Source organism: Microtus oregoni, unplaced genomic scaffold (genome assembly GCF_018167655.1).
Source record: "Microtus oregoni isolate MIOR12 unplaced genomic scaffold, Mior012 000020F_ref0000438, whole genome shotgun sequence".
Taxonomy (NCBI): Eukaryota; Metazoa; Chordata; class Mammalia; order Rodentia; family Cricetidae; genus Microtus; species Microtus oregoni.
This window is the reverse complement of record NW_024543079.1, coordinates 5,709,766-5,732,486: the sequence shown is the minus strand read 5'-3', so window position 1 is coordinate 5,732,486 and position 22,721 is coordinate 5,709,766. Positions and strand designations below refer to the sequence as shown.

Here is a 22,721-nt window from a genome sequence, read left to right as displayed (position 1 = left end):
TGAAGTCTACTTGCTCATGGTGGATCATATTTTTTTTTGTTAAGATAGTAGTTTATTCAAAAGATTAAAAAAGGTTCCAGTCATTAAATTGAAGAAAATAATACAAAATTTCCCCCTTGGTTTTCCACAAAGAACAGAGTGGTAGAGCTTTCTTTAAAGTCTCAGAGGAGATTTTAAACTGTTGCACATTTTGGTTTACTTAAACTTACTATTAGAAAAATTGTCAACAAAAAAATGATTTTTGTGATAATCTTGTTTCAATTTTCTCTTAGTGTTGTTTAGTGATTTTTTTAATATTTCACCCTTACAGAGTTAAAAAAATTAGTTATTTTTGCCTTTATTGTTCAGAAATTCAGTTTGACCAAGAATATCCTCTGTTACAATTGATTGCTTCTCCCCTGATCAACATTTGAGACAGTCTCAAAACAAGTGTGTTCTTGGATTCAGTTTGCACACATTTTATTGAGAATTTTCGCTTGTGTGTTCATAAGGAAAATTGGTCTGTAATTATTTTTTCTTTTTTGGGTCTTTACGTGTTTGGGACATCAAAGTAGCTATGGCTTTGTAAGCGGAACTCAGCAGTGTTTCTTCTGTTCCAATTTTGTGGAATAATTTGAAGCACACTGGCATTAATTCATCTTCTAAAGTTTGGCAGAATTCTACACTGAAGCCATCTGGCCCTAGGCCTTTTTTTGGGTTATGAGACTTTTAATTACTGCTTCCATTTAACTAGCAGTTATATGTCTATTTAAGTTGCTTATCTGAATTTGATTTAATGTTGGCAGGTGGTATATATCAAGAAAATTATCCATTTCTTTTAAATTTTCCAATTTGGGTCTATTCTTTTTTTTGAAGTTATTATGTGCCTTTCATCAAAGAAAAAAATTGCTTACCATATTCCAAAATTATATAATTCTTTCCGAAATTCTCATTGCGTTGAAATGGAAAGTATCAGTCATTTTTACTTAATGTGTTCTCCTAATGTGTTCGATTCTGAACCAATGTTTCCTTCATTTATCAGCTGTGACCCCATAGTAACCATATATTCTTATGTGGGAGAGATTGGTGGAGCCTATGTGCTCATGTTCCCAACATATCCAAACCCCAAACCTCTGCTCTACAGCTGTAGAAGAACGACCGTGTCAGCGCTCTATCTGCTGGATGCATCAATCACCCAAATCTTCTAAGGAAAGAAGGCTGTGATTTGCATAAATAAAGAGATGGATATACTCTCCAGGGTCAAGGAGGAGTGGCTCTGGTAACTGCAAGAGCCTTGTTCTCATAGCACCAGGGGCAGGTCAGTTGCCATTTTCTCACACTCAGAATTGCTGTTCCCTTTCTACCAGGGTGAAATACATCCCTGCCTAAGAACCCCTGTTAGTGAAGTTTGGCTGCAGAATCACAGAAGTGTCCTTACCTTATTCTGTTTCAGCTATTATCTTGAAATTAAGTTCGAGGTTATTGTAATAACATTCTATTCATGTAGACACTGGAGATTTAATTTTGGAGAATATGAAGACAGATATGGTTGACAATAGGTGTGTTGCAGATGTGGAACTGGCAACCAACCCCTCATCCATAGGCTTTGAAGTTTTTTCCTCTTGGTGATAATTTCTGCTGCTGAAAACTTCCTCCCTGGAATCCTCCTTAAATCCTGGCTATAAGGGCATGTGGACATTAGGGTTTGTTCCTTGAAGCCACCCTTTTCTCAGCTATTTCCTAGGTTGTCAGTTTAAAACCCCACGAGGAAAAGGGTCTAGAGGGCATTAGGATTATTAGCTCATACAGCGACTCGCAGACTGCCAGCACCTTGTATTGTTGGGTTTCTATCTATAACATTAAAAAACCTGTTCTTTATTATTATTTACCATGGTGACACAGGAAGGTAACTTCCTTAAATTTTGGAACTTTAAGTACAAAAGTCCCACCCAGCCCCTAAATGTGACAGAGCTAAGAGGTCTCAGGAGTCAAAAGTTAATGATGCAGAATGTTATATTTTTATTGGAAAGAAAGTATCATAACGAATGTGAGATTTAGGATTCTCAAGACAAGCAAGTGTGAGGGAAGCGTCGTCCGTGGACTGCCTCGGGGACCACATGGGAGTTGCATGAAGACATCCCAGGCTTCGTCTAGGTGGTTTGACTCCTAGGGAGAGAGAGAACAATCTTAAATGTGGAGCGGGTGCAGAGGGGCCAGTGAGGGGGACCCACGTGTCTTTGCTTCCCCATTGTCAGCTGTTACTGCTACTTTTCCTCTCCTCTGAGTCACAAACAGGGACTTTTTCGCACTCATTTCTTTCTTTTATCAAGAGAGGAGAGGAATCTGATTCTTGAATGTATGGTGATCTAAAGATGCTCTTCACTATAAAACTTCCAACATGATAAGCAAGAAATTAACCTTTGACAAGTGAAATTGTAAGAATTGATAAGATTATAAACTTATAAATGACGTGAACTTCCAAGTTTTTTTTTCTTTCACTTGTTGGATTGTACAAGAGAAAACCATTGACAGTACACACTAAGGGTAGGGATTCAGGATACAGTCACAGCCCAGGTGCCTTTAAGCTCTGTTCTGCCAGGTGCTTTTCTCACCTTCCCAAAGGTCACACACCACAGCTCCACTGGTGTGCACAGTGGGGACCAGTCCCATAGAATGACCCAGGGAGTGTCCATGCATAACTTCTAAACACTGCATAGGTATCTCCCTCACTAGGGAAAATACTCACCATCATATTGGTCCAGACCCTCTGCTGGTCAGTGAATGTATTATTTAAGACAGGTCTTGAGAAAACTGGCTCTTCCTTCTCTTTACAAATGAACTCTCACCTTCTGCATTAGAACCACTGTAATCGCCAGAGCTAATTTTACTTTTTTTATGACTTGATTCCTCATAGCTTTCCTCACTGGAGGAGGCTCTGTGGTCACTGAAAGAGATATCCGCCTTGTCAAGGGAGTATGATGTCGGAGAACCTAATGCAAACCTCCTCTCCCCCGAGCCTGTTCCATAGCTCTCGCTGGCCGTTTCTTCAGACTGTGAGAATTTTTCTGATAAGAAAAAAAAAAACAGGTTTATTCTCTACCTGTATCTTTCTATCTGTATCTGTCTTTCTGGGTTTGTTGTGAAGTAAGACATTGTAAACAACCTGTGGTGTTGCTATTATTAGTAAATCTGATTGCTCTGATTGGCTCTATCTTGTGGTACAACTTGTCTTTTGTGTTGTCTAGAAACTCCTCGATCTTTTGTCTAGTTAGAAATAGGCTTGATCTACTTGGCAACTGTAGTTAATAATTCATATGTGTTTTAATAAAGAAACTTGCCTGAAGATCAGAGAGTAAAACAGCCCCACTGGTCAGTCTTACAGACCAGGCAGTGGTGGCCCACGCCTTTAATCCCAGTAGCCACACTAGTTTTCCTTAGAAACTGGGTAGCAGTGGTGCACGCCTTTGATCCTAGCACTAGAGAGGATGATAAAACAGGAAGGGACAACTCTCACTCACAGTTTTACCTGAGATTCTTAGAGGCAGGATTGCCATTTCAGACTGAGGTAGAAGTAAAAGCCAGTGACTGGTTGTTGTGCTTTTCTGAACTTCAGGCAAGTTTTATTTATTAAAATACAAATAAAATATCACAACATTTGCAACTGTCCTTGTTCCTCCTCTAATAATCAGCAATAAGAATCTTTGAGTTACATGATCTCCAATGTTCCCTTGCAATCCCTGCCACCAACTTTTTGGACATCAATTCACTGATATTCGTGCAAGAGCTATGGAAGAAGCTATGCAAGACTAGCTTCTCATCAGAATTGAGAGTCTTTGGAAAACAGCATTCTTCAGATCCTAGGGGTCCCTTTTAAAGAACATTGTCTTTGTTGCTTTTCCCTAAGGTCAACTCTTCCCACTTACGTTTGGTTTTCTTCCCAGTGGCTTCTGTCACCAGGAAGAGAAGCAATGCGAGGAGGAAGAAGCTGGCAGTCTTCATTTTGTCAGAAGAGACCTTGACTGAAAGTTGAGCTGTTCCTAATTTATATGTTTCCAAAGTGGGTGTACCTGGAGTTATATAAGGCACAACCCTGCCCTACTTATCTTCCCCTCTGCTATGCAGGTGGTATTGTCATTATTTCCTGGAATTCTATAAAAGCACATCATATCAGAGACCTTCTCCTTTACCTCCAACCCCAGCCAATCTTTATCAACACTTGTGATCATTACACACAGTTTCCTGTATTTCTGAAAGAAATTCATTCAGAACTGGAGAAGACAATTCTTTCATGGTACAATGTATCCATACTATGATCAAACTTTGGGCAGAACAGTATATGGCTCTCTCTGTCCTCATCTATATTATATAAATTTGTGCTTATAATTCCTTCAAGTTAACTTTGAATATATTGTACCTGACAAATAATATAAAGATGTAAAGACACAAAAAAGAATGAACTCAAGAAATCCAACTGAAAAATTCAATGAGGCAGCTAAAAACTCCAATGAAAAGCCTCACCAACAAAATGGATTGTGTTGGAGGCAGGATGTGAAGGATGAAAAACAAAATAAAGGCATTGGATCATTTAGTAAAGAACAATGAGAATTTTTTTCAAAAAAACACATAAATGGAACCATGGGAGAGTTTTTGAGGCACTGAGAAAAGATGTAACCTCTGAATTGTGGACATAGAGGAAGTATGAAAAATAACATAGCAAAGCATAGAGAATACATTCAGTAAAGACATAGAAAAAGATACTTTTACTAAAGAGATGCCAATTTTTACACAAAAGACTTACTGAATAGGAAAGACCTGGAAAAAGTTTTCACGATATATTTAAAACATTAAAAACAGAGAATGAAGGGTTTTAAAACTAACATAAATGTCAAGTCACATAAAGACAGGCCAACTAGGAAAACATGATTATTCAGCAGGAATCTTTAGAGCTAGAAGGGTCAAGAAAGATACAAGTTCTGAAAGATCACAACTGTCAACCAGACTACTACACTCAGCAAAACTATCTATTAAAGTTGAAGGAGAAATAAAAATATTCCATAATAAAAACAGGGTAAGGGAATTTATGATCATTAAGCCAGATCTACAAGAAGATACTGGAAGGAATTCTCTGGTTTGAAGAGAAAACTGAACACAGCATTAAGGTACAGGGAACAAATAAACAACTGTAGAACATTTATCCAAAAGAGGCTAAAAAAGACCATAAGATCAACAAAATGATAGGAAATGATACATGTCTTTCAATAATAACTCAAGACTGTTAATGATCTCTGTGGTGGTTTGAAAGCAAATGGCCTCCAAAGAGAATGGCGCTATTAGGAGGCATGGGCTTTATGAGAGTAGGTATGGTCTTATTGGAGGAAGTGTGTCATTGTGGAGGCAGATTTTGAATTCTCATATGCTCAAGTTACCGCCCAGTGTTAACAGTCCACTTCCTGTTGCCTTCTGATCAAGATGTAGCCATTACCAAGTCTGTCTGCATGCTGCCATGCTCCCTGCCATGATAATAATGGACTAAACCTTTGAAACTGTAAGCTACCACCTCAATTAAATGTTTTTTTAATAAGAGTTGCCAAGGTCATGTTATCTATCTCTTCACAGCAACAGAAAGCCTAACTCAGACAGTCTCCATTCCTCAAATAAGACAAAGACCAGCAGACTGAATTAGAAAACGAGATCTGTCTTTTTGTTGCCACAAGAAATATACTTCACCATCAAAGACAGATACCTTCTTAGGGTTAAAGTATGAAAAATATATTCCAAGCAAATGTAACTGAGAAACAAGCAAGGTAGCTATTCTAATAGCTGACAAAATAGACTTCAAACTAAAACTAATCAGAAGAGATAAAGAAGGACACTTTCAGCTCCTTAAAGAAAAAAAATCATCAACAGAACATTGCAGTTCTAAACATGTACTTACCAAACACATGCACACAATTTCAGAAAATGGACGTTAGCTCTGAAATTCACAGATAGGCCAAACACAGTGATGCTAGGTGATTTCAATACTTCATCTTACCAACAGACAGGTCATGATATTTGAATGAGCAAAGAATCTATTTTTAATAAAAGGAAAAAATGAAAAAAATCTATATTTTACCATATTTGAAAGTCTGAAGGGAACATATTAATATCTAGATATATATATATATCCTACAAAAGATATATATATATCCTACAAAAGATAAATCAACATGAAATAAATAATTTAAAATGATTAACATCCCATGAGATAGTAATGATTAAAAATCTTGCAACTCAGAACAACCCAGGACCAGATGGATTCAGCACAGAACTCTACCAGACCTTCAAAGAAGAGTCAATACCAATATTTTTCAATTTCCAAAAACTGAAAAATGAGGAGACATTTTTAATGTTTTTCGTTTATTCTTCTCTCATATATTACATTCTGATCACAGTTTTCCTTCCCTACTCTCCTCCTAGTCCCTCCCCTGAACCACCTCCCCTCTTACCCAGACCCACTCCTCCTCTGTTTCACTTCAGAAGAGGACAGGCCTCCCAGAAATATCAACCAACATGAAAGTGTACAGTAAGCCTACAGCCAGTATCTTCCTAAATAGAGAAAAACTCAAAGCATTTTCACTCAAATTAGGAACAGGACATGGATGCCAAGTCTGTCCATTCCTGTTCAATACAGTGCTTGATGGTCTGGTTAGAGCAATAAGACAAAAAAAAAAGGGCAATGGAATTGATGTAAATGAGAAAGGAAGAAGTCAAAGTATTTTTATTTGCAGATTATTTGATTCTGGATGTAAAAGACTCTAAAGATTCCTCGAAACTCCCACATCTCATAAGCACATTTATCAAAGTAGAAGGATACAAAATTAATACACAAAATCAGTAGCTTTCTGATATACAGATGATCAAGAAAGAAATTAGGAAAATTATGCCATTTAGAGTAGCCTCAAAAATATGATAAAATAGAGCCGGAGAGATGGCTCAGAGGTTAAGAGCACTGGCTGCTCTTCCAGAGGTCCTGAGTTCAATTCCCAGCAACCGCATGGTGGCTCACAGCCATCTACAGTGAGATCTGGTGCCCTCTTCTGGTATACAGGCACTTTAAATCTTTAAGAATATTGTGAAATGAACTAACCAAGGAAGTGAAAGACTTGTACAATGAAAACTATAAAACAGTGATAAAAGAAATTAAAGAAGACATGAGAAGCTGGAAACATCTCCTGTGCTCATGGCTTGGTAGGAATAATATAATGAAAATGACCATCTTACCAAAAAGCAACCTACAGATTCAATGCAATCTCCATCCAAATTTCAACAAATTTTTTTTACATAAATTTAAGAAATAATGTTAAATTTCATAAGGAAGCACAGAAGACCTAGGGCAGTCAAGATAATCCTGAACGAGTGCTGAAGGAATTGCCATCCCAGACTTCAAGCTCTAGTATGGAGCTATAGTAATAAAAACAGCATCGTGCTGGCAGAGAAACAGACATATTTATCAATAGAATAAAGGGTTGAGGACCAACATCTAAGTCCACGCTTCTACAGCGTCTGATTCTTTACAGAGACTAAGATACACGTTTGAGGAAAGATGGCATCTTCAACAAATGGTGCTGGTGAGACTGGATGTCTAAATGCATAAGAAGGAAAGTAGAGCTTTGCCTTTCACCTTACAAAAAAATTTAACTCCAAATAAAAAACCTCAATACAAGAGATGGTACCCTGGTTAACCACTGGCCTGAGCTCTGGGAGTTCAGTCAAAGAGAGGGAGGAGGGATATATGAGCGACGGGGGTCAAGATCATGAAGGGGAAACCCACAGAGACAGCTGAACCGAGTTCCTGGGACATCACAGACTCTGAACCAACAGCTGGGGAGCCTGCATGGGACTGAATGAGGCCCTTTGCATGTGGGTGACAGTTGTGGGGCCCCTGACAGTGGGGCCAGGATCTACCCCTGGGGTATGAGCTGGCTCTTTGGAGCTCATTCCCTATGGTGGGATGCCTTACTCAGCCTTGATGCATGGTGAGAGGCTTGGTCCTGCCTCAACTTGATGTGCCAGGCTTTGTTGACTCCCCATGGGAGGCCTTACCCTTTCTGGGGAGTTTATGGGAGTGTGGGGGGAGTTGAGGTAGGGAATAGAAGGAAGGGAGGGAGGAGGAACTATGGTTGGTATGTAAAATGAATGATAAAAAAAGAACTGGAGCTCAGAATCTGATAAAGGAGAAAGTAGGAGATATTTTTTAACTTAAAGGCACAGGAAAGGACTTTCTGTTTAGGATTTCATCAGTGGGGGCTGGAGAGATGGCTCAGTGGTTAAGAGCATTGCCTGCTCTTCCAGAGGTCCTGAGTTCAATTCCCAGCAACCACATGGTGGCTCACAACCATCTGTAAAGAGGTCTGGTCCCCTCTTCTGGCCTGCAGACATGCACACAGACAGAATATTGTATACATAATAAATAAATATATATAAAAAAGATTTCAGCAGTGCAGGCATTAACATATGGAAATTATTAATTATAATTATCAATTGTAACAATGAATTATTAATAAATGGATTGCAATTAATAAATGGGACTTCATGAAGCTATAAAGCTTCTTTACAGTAAATGACACCATGACTTTGCTGAAGATGCAACCAACAGAATAGGGAAAAGCATACCAGATATACATCTGACATAAGGTCAGTGCCTACCACAGACAAAGAACTAAAAAACTAAACACTAATAAGAACAGGCCCAGAAAAACAAATTTCACATGTTTTTTCTTATTTTCAAAAGTTAGCTTTGAATCTTGAGATACCTGTGTCCCATTTGGAATAGCAGCAGAGGCTAGGAAATTATTAAGGCACCATGGAGGGGATTTCAAAGGGAAGGAGGTAGAACTAAGAGGTGGAAACATTAAAGAAGAAGCAAGCAGGAGAGAGAGTCTAAATGTGTGTGGACGGAAGGGCAAGGTATGGGGGGAATAGCACAGATGGGTCACTAACACAAAAGACCTCTCAAAAAGTCATATAAGAACCTACTACTCAGAGGTTCCTTGGCCCCCTATCCTTCCTGGGCTCTCTGCAGGGCCTCTCCTCCCTGCATACCGCCTCTTTCTTCCTAGCCCACCCAGCTTCCATCCAGAACCCTCCCCACTTCGGCCCCACCGCCCTCTTTCGGCACATTAACATCACCCAGCCCAGCCTGTCTGGGCACTGGGTCCAAATCCTCGGGGCACCCAAGCGGGTGGGAGTTCCTTTGCTTCTATGGCCTTCCTGCACCAGGCAAGGTAGGCGCTTTGTTTGCGAGCTGCCCCATCAGCACGGAGGCCTGATCTCTCAGCGCCAGGAGAGCCAGCGTTGGGGTGAGTTTCAGGCCCCGCCCGGCGCCAGCCTGGGACAGGGAGCTCAGAGGTTCCTTGGCCCCCTATCCTTCTTGGGCTCTCTGCAGGGCCTCCACTCCCAGCATACTGCCTCTTTCTTCCTAGCCCACCCAGCTTCCATCCAGAACCCTCCCCACTTCGGCCCCACCGCCCTCTTTCGGCACATAACATCACCCAGCCCAGCCTGTCTGGGCACTGGGTCCAAATCCTCGGGGCACCCAAGCGGGTGGGAGTTCCTTTGCTTCTATGGCCTGCCTGCACCAAGCAGGCTATCCTTGTTTGCAAGCTGCCCCATCAGCACGGAGGCCTGATCTCTCGGTGCTAGGAGAGCCAGCGCTGGGGCACCAGGAGAGCAAGTGTTGGGGAGAGCCAACATTGGGGAGAGCCAGCGTTGGGTAGGCAAGGAGACCTGATCCAGTAAAAGAAGATCCATAAGGGAGCATTTGGAAGAAGAGATGGGCAGACGCCAAGGCAAGAATTGGCCCAACAAGCTGAAAAGCAACATGAAGCCACCAGAAACCAGCAACCTCGCAACGGGAGGACATGAACACCTTAATCAACAAGAAGTAGAAAAGATTGACTTCATGAAAGTGATTGATGCCCTTAAACAGCATGTAAAAAACGCCCTTATAGAAATGGATGAGAAATATAACAGAAAGTTTGAAGAATTGAATAAATCAGTGAGTGATACCCTAGAAAACCAAGGAAAAACAATCAAACAGATAATGGAAACAGTTCAAGACTTGAAAACTGAAATGGAGGCAAAGAAGAAAACACAAACAGAGGGCCGGCTGGACATGGAAAATTTAAGTAAACAAACAGAGTCTACAGAAACAAGCATAACCAACAGAATACAAGAGTTAGAAGAAAGAATCTCAGATTCTGAAGATACCATAGAGAAAATAAACACACTGATCAAAGAAAACAGCAAGTCCAACAAACTCTCATCACAAAACATTCAGGAAACATGGGACACAATAAAAAGGTCAAACCTAAGAATAATAGGAGTAGAAGAAGGAGAAGAAGCGCAGCTCAATGGTCCAGAAAATATATTTAATAAAATTATAGAAGAAAACTTTCCCAACCTAAAGAAAGATATACCTATGAAGGTTCAAGAAGCATACAGAACACCGAATAGGCTGGATCAAAAAAAAAAAAAACATCCCCTCGCCATATAATTATCAAAACACAAAGCATACAGAATAAGGAAAGAATATTAAGAGCTGCAAAGGAAAAAGGCCAAATTACTTATAAAGGTAAACCTATCAGACTTACACCTGACTTCTCCATGGAAACCATGAAAGCCAGAAGGTCCTGGATAGATGTACTGCAGAAACTGAGAGACCATGGATGCAAGCCCAGATTACTATACCCAGCCAAGCTTTTGTTCACTATAAATGGAGAGAATAAAATTTTCCAGGATAAAAACAAATTTAAACAATACACAGCCACAAATCCAGCTTTACAGAAAGTAATAGAAGGAAAATCACTAACCAAGGAGTCCAACAATGACCACAATAACTCAGACATCTAGAGACCCTTCACCAACACAAATCAAAGAAGGGAAACACACAAACTCTACGACTAAAAAAGTGACCGGAGTTAACAACCACTGGTCATTAATATCACTTAATGTCAATGGACTCAACTCACCTATAAAAAGGCACAGGCTAAGAGATTGGATAAAAAAACAGGATCCAACATTCTGCTGTTTACAAGAAACACACCTCAACCACAAAGACAGGCACCTACTCAGAGTAAAGGGCTGGGAAAAGGCTTATCAAGCAAATGGACCTAAGAAACAAGCAGGTGTGGCCATACTAATCTCTAACAAAGTTGACTTCAAACTTAAAGACGGAGAGGGGCATTTTATACTCATAACAGGAACAGTTCATCAGGATGAAGTCTCAATCCTGAATATCTATGCCCCTAATATAAAAGCACCCACGTACATAAAAGAAACATTGCTAAAACTCAAGGCAGCCATCAAACCGCACACACTAATAGTAGGAGACTTTAACACTCCTCTCTCACCAATGGACAGGTCAATCAGACAGAAACCTAACAGAGAAATAAGAGAATTAATGGAGGTAATGAATCAAATGGACTTAACAGACATCTATAGAACATTCCACCCAAATAGGAAAGAATATACCTTCTTCTCTGCAGCTCATGGAACTTTCTCAAAAATCGACCACATAGTCGGTAACAAAGCAAACATCCACAGTTACAAAAAAATATTAGTAACCACCTGTGTCTTATCAGATCACCATGGATTAAAGTTAGAATTCAACAACAATGTTACCCCCAGAAAGCCTACAAATTCATGGAAACTGAACAGTCAACTACTGAACCATACCTGGATTAAGGAAGAAATAAAGAAAGAAATTAAAGTCTTCCTGGAATTCAATGAAAATAAAGAAACAACATACTCAAACTTATGGGACACTATGAAAGCAGTCCTAAGAGGAAAGTTCATAGCACTAAGTGCCCACTTAAAGAAAACAGAGAAAGCTCACATTGGAGACTTAACAGCCCACCTGAAAGCTCTAGAAAAAAAAAGAAGCAGACTCACCCAGGAGGAGTAGAAGACTGGAAATAATCAAACTGAGGGCTGAAATCAACAAAATAGAAACACAGAAAACAATACAAAGGATCAATGAAACAAAAAGCTGGTTCCTGGAGAAAATCAACAAGATTGACAAACCCCTATCCAAACTAATCAAACGGCAGAGAGCGACTTTGCAAATTAATAAGATCAGAAATGAAAAGGGGGACATAACCACTGACACAGAGGAAATTCAGAGAATCATTAGATCTTACTACAAAAGCCTATATGCCACAAAACTGGAAAATGTAAAGGAAATGGACACTTTTTTAGATAAATACCATATACCAAAGTTAAACCAGGACCAGGTGAATCTAAATAGACCTGTTAGTTGCGAAGAATTAGAAGAGGTTATCAAAAACCTCCCTACCAAAAAAAGTCCAGGACCAGATGGTTTCAATGCGGAATTCTACCAGAACTTCCAAGAAGACCTAATACCTATACTCCTTAATGTATTTCACAATATAGAAACAGAAGAGGCATTGCCAAATTCCTTTTATGAAGCTACAGTTACTCTGATACCAAAACCGCACAAAGACTCAACCAAGAAAGAGAACTATAGACCAATCTCACTCATGAACATCAATGCAAAAATCCTCAACAAAATACTGGCAAATCGAATCCAAGAACACATCAGAAAAATTATCCATTATGATCAAGTAGGCTTCATCCCAGGGATGCAGGGCTGGTTCAACATACGAAAATCTATCAATGTAATCCATCATATTAATAAACTGAAAGAAAAAAATCATATGATCATTTCATTAGATGCTGAAAAAGCATTTGACAAAATTCAACATTCCTTTATGATAAAAGTATTGGAGAGATTAGGGATACAAGGGTCATACCTAAATATAATAAAAGCTATATACAGCAAGCCGACAGCTAACATCAAATTAAATGGAGAGAAACTCAAAGCCATCCCATTAAACTCAGGAACACGACAAGGCTGTCCACTCTCGCCATACCTCTTCAATATAGTGCTTGAAGTTCTAGCAATAGCAATAAGACAACATAAGGGGATCAAGGGGATTCGAATTGGAAAGGAAGAAGTGAAACTTTCGTTATTTGCAGATGATATGATAGTGTACATAAGCGACCCCCAAAACTTCACCAAAGAACTTTTACAGCCGATAAACACCTTTAGTAATGTGGCAGGATACAAGATCAACTCCAAAAAAATCAGTCACCCTCTTATACACAAAGGATATGGAAGCAGAGAGGGAAATCAGAGAAGCTTCACCTTTCACGATAGCCACAAACAGCATAAAATATCTTGGGGTAACTCTAACCAAGGAAGTGAAAGATCTATTTGACAAGAACTTTAAGGCATTGAAGAAAGAAATTGAGGAGTATACCAGAAAATGGAAGGACCTCCCTTGCTCTTGGATTGGGAGGATCAACATAGTAAAAATGGCAATTCTTCCAAAGGCAATTTATAGATTCAATGCAATCCCCATCAAGGTCCCATCAAAATTCTTCACAGATCTTGAGAGGACAATAATCAACTTTATATGGAAAAACAAAAAACCCAGGATAGCCAAAACAATCCTATACAATAAAGGATTGTCTGGAGGCATTACCATCCCTGACTTCAAACTCTATTACAGAGCTACAGTGATGAAAACAGTGTGGTACTGGCATAAAAACAGAGAAGTCAACCAATGGAATCGTATAGAAGACCCGAATTTTAACCCACAAACCTATGAACACCTCATTTTTGATAAAAGAGCCAAAAGTATACAATGGGAGAAAGAAAGCATCTTCAACAAATGGTGCTGGCATAACTGGATGTCAACCTGTAGAAGAATGAAAATAGACCCATATCTATCACCATGCACAAAACTCAAGTCCAAATGGATTAAAGACGTCACTATCAGTCAGAACACATTGAACCTAATAGAAGAGAAAGTGGGAAGTACCCTACAACAGATGGGCACAGGAGATCGCTTCCTATGTGTAACCCCAACAGCACAGACATTAAGGGCAACATTGAATAAATGGGACCTACTAAAACTGAGAAGCTTCTGTAAAGCAAAGGACACTGTCACCAAGACAAAAAGGCAACCTACTGACTGGGAGAAGATCTTCACCAACCCCGCAACAGACAAAGGTCTGATCTCCAAAATATATAGAAAACTCAGGAAACTAGACTTTAAAATGCTAATTAACCCAATTAAAAAATGGGGCACTGAACTGAACAGAGAATTCTCAGCAGAGGAAGTTCAAATGGCCAAAAGACACTTAAGGTCATGCTCAACCTCCTTAGCGATCAGGGAAATGCAAATCAAAACAACTTTGAGATATCATCTTACACCTGTCAGAATGGCTAAAATCAAAAACTCCAATGATAGCCTTTGCTGGAGAGGCTGTGGAGGAAGGGGTACCCTCATCCATTGCTGGTGGGAATGCAATCTTGTGCAACCACTTTGGAAATCAGTGTTTCGGTTTCTCAGGAAATTCGGGATCAACCTACACCTGGACCCAGCAATACCACTCCTGGGAATATACCCAAGAGATGCCCTATCATATGACAAGAGCATTTGTTCAACCATGTTCATAGCAGTATTATTTGTAATAGCCAGAACCTGGAAACAACCTAGATGCCCCTTAATGGAAGAATGGATGAAGAAAGTATGGAATATATACACATTAGAGTACTACGCTGCGGTAAAAAACAATGACTTCTCGAATTTTGCATGCAAATGGATGGAAATAGAAAACACTATTCTGAGTGAGGTAACCCAGACCCAAAAAGATGAATATGGGATGTACTCACTCATAATTGGTTTCTAGCCATAAATAAGGGTCACAGAGTCTACAATTGGTGATCCTAAAGAAGCTAAGTAAGAAGTTGAACCAAAGGAAAAACATATAGTTATCCTCTTGGCTATGGGAAGTAGACAAAATGGCCGGGGAGAAAATTGGGATCTTGGGGGTGGGGTGGGATGGGGGTAAGGGGAGATGGGGAGAGAAAAGGGAGAAGGGGAGGATGGGGGGAACTTGGGGAAAAAGGAAGATTGGGATAAAGGAAGGTTGGATAAGGGAGCACGGAAGCACAATTCTTAGTTAAGGGAGCCACCTTAGGGTTGGCAAGAGACTTGAACCTAGAGTGGCTCCCAGGAACCCAAGCCAAGGTCCCCAGTTAGTTCCTTGGGCAGCTGAGGATAGGGAACCAGAAATGACCCTATCCTATAGCAATACTGACGAATATTCATCTGGTGATGGATGGAGATAGAGACAGAGACCCACACTGGAGCACTGGACTGAGCTCCTAAGGTCCCAATGAGGAGCAGAAGGAGGGAGAACATGAGCAAAGAAGTCGGGACCATGAGGGGTGCACCCACCCATTGAGACAGTGGAGCTGATCTACTGGGAGCTCACCAAGGCCAGCTGGACTGTGACTGAAAAAGCATGGGTTAAAACTGGACTCTCTGAACATGGCGAACAATGAGGGCTGATGAGAAGCCAAGGACAATGGCACAGGGTTTTGATCCTACACAATGTGCTGGCTTTGTGGGAGCCTAGCCAGTTTGGATATTCACCTTCCTAGATATGGACAGAGTGGGGAGGACCTAGGACTTCCCACAGGGCAGGGAACACTGACTGCTCTTTGGACTGGAGAGGGAGGGGGAGAGGAGTGGGAGGAGGGGGAGAAGGATAGGAGGAGGGGAGAAGGGTGGGAGGAGGGGGAGGGAAATGGGAGGCTGGGAGGAGGTGGAAACTTGTTTTTTTTCTTCCTTTTCTCAATTAAAAAAAAAGAAAAAAAACAATAACAATAAAAAGAAAAAAAGAACCTACTACTGTAGAAGCTTCCTAAAATACACACATACACATATATAAAGAGTTTAAATGGAGTTACCTATAATAGAGCAATGATTTCCCTACTAGACACCACAGAGTAACAAATCAAAAGCCCAGTGTTAGAAATGTTTACCTCTATAGCAGTTGTCAGTCACTGAGGCCCCCTAGCTCCCCAAACATTACAGGCAAGTGCCAATGTTCTCAGTTATCTCCAAAACTAGACATAAGACCCTATTGCTGAAGATACCATATACTTGAATCATAGAACATGGGGAATTCAAACCATTGTTGGCCTGGAAGCCTTATTCCTACTGGCTAGATTTCATATGCTGGAAGGTGCTATGCACACTTCCAGAAGAGAGAGTAATCATCAATCTCACCTAACTGTATTCCCTATGAGCTATAATGATGCGCAGCCTGGCAAGACATCCCCACTGATACAATGATGAGGCAGTAATCAACCATCTGACTGATTTTGAGGACCTCTCCACAAGTTGAAAAAACATACCTGGCACTTTAACTGGGCCCAAGACACTATGGCTAGACACCCCATAAGTTGTGGGGGACAACCTACTACTTTATTCTGCTAAAGAGACAAAGTATTAAACTGACTCCTAATGACTTATCATTTACTTATAGATTAACACGTTTTTCCAGCCTTAGCAGAGAAGCTCCTGCCCCCCAGTAGATGATGATTTACATGGAGACACACAACTGGTCAAGTCATAGAGAAGAAGAGATGGCATAATGTTTAGCCCTAGATGGGTCCTTTCTATCACACCCTCTCTGCCAAAGGCCCAGGGACCCTGTAGAGCCTGGGTCAATGCTAAGAGCCAGAGGCAATGGCTGACTGCAAGGAAACTGTTTTCTGGATCTGGTAGGACTGTTGTACACACAGACTCAGCACTTGCGGCAGAGTGCACAAGGTCTGGAGAAGATCAAGCCTGGCAGAATCCAGGGTGGAAAGGGATGGTAAGCATAAAGCCCCACTTGTTGCTGCAGAGCTATTGGCAGCTGATGGCTGGGGGAGTGTGTAATCAGCTTTATCTAAGGTTGTGGCCCCTAATAGGATGATTGTGCTCCATGTGGAAGGCCAAAATCTAGGGGTAAAACGGTAACACAAATTGCACTTGATTTAAAAAAAAAAACAACCCAAGAGATAAGAAAATAACAAGATGGCTAGAGAAGGATGTTAATTTTGATGAAGTTAGGGGAGGAGGTAAAGATGATCAAAGTACATTGAATGAAATTCTCAAAGTAATAAAAATAAAAAAATGCCACAAGTTAAAATAAAAGGGAATTTATTGTGAATGCATGATACAGTCTCATAGACTAATTAAATACTGGCCACCTAGGCTGGTTCCATAACTCACCCATTATGCACATTAGAGAGTCATCGGTGTGTAGGTCTGTATATAGCGTGCTGCTTTTGCCATGTGACCAGGAGTGATATAGCAGGATCAGAGATTTGTCCTGTTGTTAGTTTGAGGGGGGGGGTGTTGGGGGGTGTTGTTTGTTTGTTTTTAGAAACTTCCATACTGTTTTCCAGAGTGGTTGGATGAACTCGCATTCCCACAAGCAGTGTGTGAGGATGAAGACTAAATTTCGTAGGCTCTTAAGATGGCATGCAAGCTGCTATGGGAGGGAAGCAATCAATATTCCTGTGTGTGCGCTTGTACATGATGTAAGGCAGGATCTGTCTTAGCTATCTACATGTCAATATTCAATGTTGCTGGCACTAATTGTTAAAGAGGTTGTCTTTATTGAAGGTGTCGCCTTTGTCAACATTGTGGTGGATAGAACTGCATGGGTTTATTTCCGAGTTCTTCATCCTATTCTATTTATCATGGGTGTGTGTGTGTGTGTGTGTGTGTGTGTGTGTGTGTGTCTATCTTGCTGGGTTTGATTCTCTGGTTCTGCTGGGCAAGTTGATATAGGGGACTTGCTATTGCTCAAGCATTGCTCCTTCTGATCAAGATTACTTTGGGTGCTCAGGATCTTTTAAAACAGAAATTTTAGGATTGATTTCTATATTTCTGTAATAGTATCTATAAAATAAAAGGCCAGACTATGTAGAACTTTCTGGTCCTTCTGATTGAAGTTTCCAGTGTTTTTCAGGGACACATATGAATACGTGGGTAACCTCAGAGAGAAATCAGAAGCAGGGAGAAAAATGTACATTTAGGATCTGGCAAGCATGATTTAAATCATTTAAAAGTTCCATTTGCTACTTATGGGACTTGGCATGTACACCAGATATTAAGAACTCAGTAATAGGAGGAAAAATATGCCCCACATTCATATTTTTTAAAAAATTTCCCATTGGCATATTCTCATTGCATCTGGTACTGGGTTATACAATGTCATTTTTATATAATTATATCATATACTTTTAGTATCTTCACCTATAACACCCTGCCCTCACTAATCTTGTATCTTTCTTTTATACCTGGATTCACTAGGAAAAATACACTAGGATCCTAATATACTGTCTGAAGTTCCATAGTTATCGTTCAGAAAAACAAGCAAACAGAGGAAGAGAACAACCAATGACCAGCCTAGAAAATACTTGAGTTACATCATGTTCCATGTACAGAATGAGACAGGGAGCCAATCTTCCACTCAGTGATGGGTGTTACCCCACTGAGGGGTGATCAGGAGCCCTTGTTAAGAAATAAGATCAAAAGTACCCATTGTTCATCAGCCTTGACATTTTTCCTGATCACACAGCCTCACATTCAATGCAGAGCAAATGATATCAGAAACTATCTTCTCACATCTCGGACACAATAACTGAGTTCCAAAGAGGAGGCTTCTGGGTTATCTGATTCAGAGAGTGCCCTGAGATGGCGAGTGGCTTTGAACTAGGGAGAGCTAACTTCTGAGAAAGGTCATACTTGGTAAATTTAGTTTATCTGAGTTCAGAGAAATGGCTGGTAGCAAGGAGGAACACACTTTAAAGTGAAGGGGCAAGACAAAGGAAAGCATCAAAGGAAAGGCCAAGTAAAGGGAGGCAGATGCCATGCAGTCCACGTTCTTGTCCTTCAATCTGAAACCAGCCCCCTTCTTCCTCACGGTTTAGCTATCACAACGCTGTGTTCTGTTCTGACCACGGTTTTCATGGCATCTGTCACGTCTCTCATCCTCTATTACTGACGTGAGGACAACTCCTCCAGCATCCTCAATGTTTAGTGGTTGGGACTGAATAATGGGAAAGAGTTTTCTAAAACCATTAGTAAATTCGGTGGCAAACCAAAGTGGAAACATACTGAGTTTTGTTTTGCTTTGCTTTTGTTCCTGTTCTGATTATTTTATTGATTTATATGAGCATTCTTTTTTTTATTGAGAAAAGGAAAAAAAAGTTTCTGCCTCCTCCCAGCCTCCCATTTCCCTCCCCCTCCTCCCAACCTTCTTCCCCTCCCCCCACTCCTCTCCCCCTCCCTCTCCAGTCCAAAGAGCAGTCAGGGTTCCCTGCCCTGTGGAAAGTCCAAGGTCCTCCCGCCTCCGTCCATGTCTAGGAAGGTGAGCATCCAAACTGGCCAGGCTCCCACAAAGCCAGAACATGAAGTAGGATCAAAACCCCGTGCCAGATTTTCCATCTCCATCCTTTCCACAGGGCAGGGAACCCTGACTGCTCTTCAGACTTGAGAGGGAGGGGGAGAGGAGTGGGGGGAGGGGGAGAGGAGTGGGGGGACGGGGAGAGGAGTGGGGGGAGGGGGAGGAGTGGGAGGCTGGGAGGAGGCGGAAATTTTTTTTTCTCAATAAAAAAAAATAAAATAAAATGTGAAAAAAAAAAAAACCGTGCCATTGTCCTTGGCTTCTCATCGGCCCTCATTGCTCGCCATGTTCAGAGAGTCCGGTTTTATCCCATGCTTTTTCAGTCATAGTCCAGCTGGCCTTGGTGAGCTCCCAATAGATCAGCCCCACTGTCTCAGTGGGTGGGTGCACCCCTCATGGTCCTGACTTCCTTGCTCATCTTCTCCCTCCTTCTGCTCCTCATTGGGACCTTGGGAGCTCAGTCCAGTGCTCCAGTGTGGGTCTCTGTCTCTATCTCCATCCATCACCAGATGAATGTTCTATGGTGATATGCAAGATATTCGTCAGTATTGCTATAGGATAGGGTCATTTCAGGTTCCCTATCCTCAGCTGCCCAAGGAACTAACTGGGGACATCGCCTTGGGCTCCTGGGAGCCACTCTAGGTTCAAATCTCTTGCCAACCCTAAGGTGGCTCCCTTAACTAAGAATTGTGCTTCCGTGCTCCCCTATCCAACCTTCCTTTATCCCAATCATCCCTTTTCCCCAAGTTCCCCCCATCCAACCCCTCTCCCTTTTCTCTCCCCATCTCCCCTTACCCCCATCCAAGGAAAACATATAGTTATCCTCTTGGCTATATGAGCATTCTTGATCTTAAAATAATCTATAGCTGGTATTGGATAAGCAATTGATGTGCTCTTCCCTGGGGAAGACTATTTCCTCCACTCTCAGCACTCCTGCATTGCCTGCAGTTCTCTGTATAAGGTTGGGGCATCCCGGTCTTTCCCTCTTCCATATTAGTATGTTTATTGTTGTGATCGTTATTTAGCTCCTATTTAGGCAGCCATGTTGGTGATGGTTTATGGGTGTAGCTTGTGACATTCCTAGGAGACACAATCTCAAAGCAAACTGTCTGGTCTTCTAGCTCTTTCCACACCCCCTCCTGCAGTGATCCTAGAGTCTTCGGTACAGAAGTGGTCTGAGGGTGTATAGGTTGGGACTGGACTCCACAACTCTGCATTTTGATTGGTTATGATTTTCTGTAATGATCCCCTTTAAAACACATGGTAGGGACTATTTGTCAGTTTTTGTAAACTCAGTGTTTTATTATTCCTAGAAAAGTATTTCTCAGAAAATAAAAAATAATGCTATAATCCTAGGATTTCTGGGTTCTATATGCTCTTGTGAAAGTTAGTATCTCTTTACAATTTCTCAAAACTGTCCAATGTAACACCAAAAAGAATAAATAAAACCACATAAACTCCATTCCTTCCACAAAACCAGAAATCCAAGAATAGAAAAAAGTTTAAATTCCACTTATAAAAATATCAACAAATTGTGAACGTAGGTAACTCTTGTACACAGGACTTTTCCCTTTGTAAAGAGTAGGGGGAAAAAGGAAGAGCTAATGTGGAGTCAACCTCATACCCAGTACACGGGTGTGAGCACGAAGTGTCGAAGCAGGTGCTGGAGTTCACCAGGCTCAGGCAAAGGTCCTGCAGGCCTTCCCAATGCTACAGCTGCCGCAGCTAATGGCCAATATTGCAACAATAAGACTAACTAAAGTCATTACTTTCTCTATAACGACTCAGTTCTTATCTAATGTTTTTGGTTTCAGGATCTCATCCAAAATGCCTCATTGCATTGAGTCATCACATTTCTCTTTGTCTGAGAATGGAGCTTGTATACATATTTTTAAAATTAATTTTTTGGGAATTTCACACATTGTACTTTGATCCTATTCACCCACTTCACCAGCTTCTCCCAGATTCACTATCCAATCCATAGGCATCCAAATTTGTGCCTTCATTGTAAGCTTTTAAACATTTCTAAGTTCCATATATGACTATTATATTGACATCATTTCTACCATTCCCCCGCCTATGTCTCCCTCATTGTGACATATTCTTTAATTATAATTGGTGTGTGTGTGTGTGTGTGTGTGTGTGTGTGTAACAGAATATGCCGAATCCATTCAGTGTTGACCATATCTAGCCATGTTTTGGATGGATGTTTTGACTGGATAGCCTATTAGGGGCCTTGTCTCTAGAGAAGACCAATGCTGCTTTTCTCAGCAGTGATTCATTTCCTGTAGCTCCAAATGCATGTGTGGAGGGATTGTGAGTCCTATCTGGACTCCATGGTCATTTCCATCGTTCCAAACTGTTATTCTGTGCAAGTTGAGGGCTTGGCTACTCTGAGAGTCAGTTTTTAGCATTGGAGCTGCCTTTGCATCATAACCTTGGCCTCTTGGAGTACTAAAGCCATGGCAGGTCCCAGTGACTTTCCATCCTGTGGTTTTTGTCAGGTTCCCGGTCGCTCTAGAAGACTTCTACTGGGAGACAGCAAATGTCCGAGCCCTGGGGTGAGTGACTCTTGAGTATGTCAGGAAGTCAGGGAAGTGAACAGAGTAAGGAACCCTCTGCTGACACTGAGGAGGGAAGACAGTCATATTTTGCACAGTGGGTTAAACATGGACATTGATTATTGACCTGTTAAAGAGATCCATTTTCTACAATCATTCTTCTACAAATCAGCTCTCCATAGAAGAGTTCCTGCTGGTATTTCCTCAAGGGAAGGGCATGGAGTAGTGGAGAAGTCAGCAAGAAAGGGAAGTGATTTGCCTTCTTGGTAATTTCAAATCTTTTGACTGGCATCTCTACTGAGGACTCAGTTATCTTCAGTTTGGAACAAAGAGGTCAGATTAGCAGGTGCTCAGAGCTCCTAGATAAAAGCCAGCATCCTCGTGTTCTGTTTGGTGACTGAGTACCTTTATGTCCGTTCCTCCCATGAAAACACAAGTGAACTTCACCTTAACCCTCCACACAGCATCCTTCTAGGTGAACTACATCTGGGGATAGAGAGACTGAAAGGACTTTTCCACAAGCCTTGTCTTCGATGCCCTGCCGGGCTGCTGTGAGAACATGCAGGCTCTCTGCAGAGATGGTTAATTCTACTGTTCTCTTCCCACACCACATCTGCATGGGAAACTAAAGGCCAGCCTTAACGAACCATTTGGGGTCTTCTCGCAATTGTAGGGTACTGCACTTTTATAGGACGTGGACAGGTTCTCTTGGTTTACAGTCTCAATACAGTCTTAGGATTCTTATATTAACATATCCACTAGTGGCGATAGACATAGCTGACAACGGAAGTTTTCATTTGCAAAAGGCTTTTCCCTCATTGAGAGGGTACTGTGATTTTAGGTGATTTCATG

The 22,721-nt window shown here is 41.1% G+C and overlaps 1 protein-coding gene and 1 long non-coding RNA gene across 2 annotated transcripts in view; one reads left to right on the top strand and one right to left on the bottom strand.

Annotated features, from left to right (window-relative positions):
- LOC121460088 (recombining binding protein suppressor of hairless-like protein) overlaps positions 1–22,721 on the top strand; it is a 197,603-nt gene that overhangs the window by 77,487 nt on the left and 97,395 nt on the right. The window lies entirely within an intron of this gene.
- Positions 1,981–4,041, bottom strand: LOC121460096. The gene is made up of 3 exons (XR_005976035.1): positions 3,903–4,041; positions 2,726–3,044; positions 1,981–2,145 (listed from the first exon to the last, which is right to left on the bottom strand). It is a non-coding gene; the product is annotated as an uncharacterized LOC121460096 (long non-coding RNA).